This window comes from Nomascus leucogenys, chromosome 10 (assembly GCF_006542625.1).
Source record: "Nomascus leucogenys isolate Asia chromosome 10, Asia_NLE_v1, whole genome shotgun sequence".
Classification (NCBI taxonomy): Eukaryota; Metazoa; Chordata; class Mammalia; order Primates; family Hylobatidae; genus Nomascus; species Nomascus leucogenys.
In genome coordinates this window covers 83028529-83032420 of record NC_044390.1, presented here as the reverse complement: position 1 = coordinate 83032420, position 3892 = coordinate 83028529, and the positions used below count along the sequence as shown (strand labels likewise).

At 39.5% G+C, this 3892-nt stretch overlaps 1 non-coding gene across 1 annotated transcript; it reads left to right on the top strand.

Annotated features, from left to right (window-relative positions):
• Positions 1–3602: 3602 nt before the first annotated feature.
• Positions 3603–3673, top strand: LOC115837132. The gene has a single exon (XR_004032164.1). It is a non-coding gene; the product is annotated as a small nucleolar RNA SNORD56 (small nucleolar RNA).
• Positions 3674–3892: the final 219 nt, after the last annotated feature.

The following is a 3892-nucleotide window of genomic DNA, read 5'->3' as shown; positions in this document are numbered from 1 at the left end:
GAGAGTATTAATGAGCCATTTGTAAAGAATTTCTAGAAATAAATAAGCAAAGCTCAACAACCTAATAGAAACATGGGCAAATGAGAAGAACAGACATTTCAAATGTAGAAACGTATGTGACTACTAATAAATGTATAAGGAGATGTGGAACATCATTAATAATGAGGCAAAGCAAGACCAGAATGAGATATTACTTTGCACTAATTTGTTTGGTAAAAATTTTAAAAAGGCCAAGTGCGGTGGCTCATGCTTGTAATCCCAGCACTTTGGGAGGCCAAGGTGGGCGGATCACGAGGTCAGGAGATTGAGACCATCCTGGCTAATATGGTGAAGTCCCGTCTCTACTAAAAATACAAATTAGCTGGGTGTGGTGGCAGGCGCCTGTAATCCCAGCTACTCGGGAGGCTGAGGCAGGGAATGAATGGCTTGAGCCTGGGAGGCGGAGGTTGCAGTGAGCTGAGATCACGCCACTGCGCCACTGTACTCCAGCCTGGGTGACAGAGTGAGACTCCGTCTCAAAATAAATAAATAAATAATAAAAATATAAAAATCTGACAAACTAAGGGTTACAAGGGATGTGGAGTTGCAGAGGGAATGCAAATTGGTGTATCCATTTTGGAAAAACAGTTTAGTGTTCTAAACTCAATTGGAAAAATTATAATCCTGTGACCTAGTGATTTTTCTTCTGGATATAACCTAGAAGGCCAACAAGCATATGAAAAAATGCTCAACATTACTGATTGTCAGAGAAAGCAAATTAAAATCACAATGAGATATCATCTTACAGCAGTCCAAATTGCTATTATTAATTATTATTGTTGAGACAGGGTCTCTCTCTGTCACCCAGGCTGGAGTGCAGTGGTGTGATCATAGCTCACTGCACCCTTGATATCTTGGGCTCAAGCGATCCTCTCACTTCAGCCTCCTGAGTAGCTAGGACTACAGGTGTGAGCCACCACACCCTGCTAATTTTTTTGATTTTTTAGTAGGGATGAGGTCTTGCTATGTTGCCTAGGCTTGTCTCAAACTTCTGGGCTCAAGTGATCCTCCCATGTCGGCCTCCCAAAATGCTGGGATTACAGGCTTGAGCCACTGCACCTGGCCCTGAATGTCTGTTAACAAAAAGTCACCAAATAACAGATGCTGGGGAGGATGCATAGAAAAGGGAATGCTTTATACACCCATGGGGGGAATGTAAATTAGTACAAATTCTATGGCAGATAGTATGGAGATTTCTTAAAGCACTAAAAATCAAACAATCATTTGATTGGCAATCCCACTACTGTGTATCTACCCAAAGGAAAAGAAATTGTTATATAAAAAGACATATGCACTATGAGGTTTAATGCAGCACTATTCAAAATAGTAAAGATACGGAATCAGCCAAAGTGTCCATCAATGGATGATTGGATAAAGAAAATGTGGTATATACATATATACACACTATGGAATACTATTCAGCCATAAAAAGGATGAAATTATGTTTTGTGCAGCAACATGGATGGAGCTGTAGGCCATTACGTGAAATAACTCAGAAACAGAAAGTTAAATACTGTATGTTCTCAACTACAAATGGAAGCTGAATAGTTTGTACATGTGGACATACAGCATGGAATAACAGACACTGGAGATTTGGAAGGGTGGGAGGCGGGAGGGGATGGGGGATGATAAATTACTTAATGGGTACAATGTACATTATTCTGGTGATGTTTACACTAAAAGCTCAGACTTCACCCTAAGCAATATATCCATGTAACAAAATTGCACTTGTACTCCTTGAATTTATACAATTTTTCCCCTAATGCCACCTTTTCTAGTATCAATTGGAAACAAATCAAATAACAGAATGTGGATGAAAAAGTGTGGTATTTTCCAATAATGGAATGTAACACAGCAGCAAAAAAACACAAAGGATGTTTTAAATTCCTTGAGACATCACCAAACTGCTTTCCACAGTGGCAGAACTAATTTACATTCCCATCAGCAGTGTGTAAGTGTTCCCTTTCCTCCACAACCTTGCCAGTATCTGGTTTTTTTTTTTTGTGACATTTTAATAATGGCCATTCTGACTGATGTGAGATGGTATCTCATTGAGGTTTTGATTTGTATTTCTCAGCAATCCCACTATTGGGTATATACCCAAAGGAATGTAAATCTTTCTACCATAAAGACAGGCACATGTGTGTTCATCGCAGCACTATTCACAATGGCAAAGACACAGAATCAACCTAAATGCCCATCAGCGGTAGACTGGATTTAAAAAATGTACGTATACACTATGGAATACTAGGTAGCCATAGAATAGAATGAGATCATGTCCTTTGCAGCAACATGGATGGAGCTGGAAACCATTATCATAAGCAAACTAATACAGGAACAGAAAACCAAACACTGTATGCTCTCACCTATAAGTTGGGAGCTAACCTTTGAGTATACGTGCACACAAAGAAGCAGCCAATGGACCCTGAGGCCTACTTGAGGGTGGAGGGAGAGGACCAAAAAACTACCTATCAGGTACTATGCTTATTACCTGGGTGACAAAATAATCTGTACACAAAACCCCCAGTTTACCTATATAACAAACCTGCACATGTACCTCTGAACCTAAAATGAAAGTTAGGAAAAAAAAAAAGTAAATCAGAAAAATAAAAAACAAAAAACAACAAAAATTAAAACACAAAGGGTGGAAAAGGCAACAATATGGTGAACTTCGATACAGCTGGCAGTGCTTGCACCTGTCCTGCCTCTAGCCCTCATGCTCACATCTTCAGTGTCCACCAGCTGGAGTGCACTTTGCCATCTCCACTGCAGGCTGGAAGCCCCGGGGAATTGACATTCCTTGGGAAGAGTTCTCAATCTTTGAATGAGAGGAGTTGGTAAACCCCAGCTGCCTCACTGCCCAGGTGAGATAACTCTGAAGTATGTGTATGTACACCCTGAGCTTCCCCAGAGAGGTTAAGCTCCAGTTGCCCTCAGTGGTGGTTGGTTTGATAATGCACTTAAAAAAATTCATTTCAATAGTTTTTGGGGTAAGATGGTCTTTTGGTTACGCGGATAAGTTCTTTAGTGGTGATTTCCGAGATTTTAGTGTACCTGTCACCTGAGCAGTGTACCACCCCCTCCCAACCTCCCCACCGCGAGTCCCCGAAGTCCATTATATAATACTTATGCCTTTGCACTTTTATAAAAAAAGATGAAACACACATAACACAAATTAATCATTTAAAAAGGAACAATTCAGTGGCAGTGTTGTGCAACCACCACTTCTTTCTAGTTCCAAAACATTTTCATTATCCTAAAAGGAAACCCATATTCATGAAGCTGTTGCTTCTCATATGCTGTGCTTTTGTTGACTGTCTTTCCTTCCCTGTCTCATTTCTCTACCTCCATCCCAAACAATTTGCACTTGAATCCTTGTCCTCAGTCAGCTTTTGGGAGAACCCAAATGAAGGCGCTTGGGAATGTCATATTAGGTAAGAGGAAAAAAAAATTCCAAGAAGTTACACGCAAGTTGATACTCATTTTTTAAGTTAAAAACTAAAATAAAAACATACTTTTAGGTATACATATCAGATGTAAAAAGAGTGTAAAAATGCAAGCAGCTACAATGATGACAATATTTTTCATCAACAGAAATTAACCTAGTGAGTTTCGATATTTAGGGTATGAGTGAAAATAAAAATGTAAGCAAGGCATTGATGACTGAGATTCAGGAAGGTGGCAATATGAGGTAAGAGGAGTAGGAAGATGGGCTTGGGAGACCACAGGGTTGGATGTGAGTTGTTGACAGGGTCCTAGGTTTTGTTGTTGATGATGAGTTTCTATAAGCTAATGATATTTAAAAAATGACTAATAAAATTATTAAAAGCATAGATCAGAGATAAGAATGTGT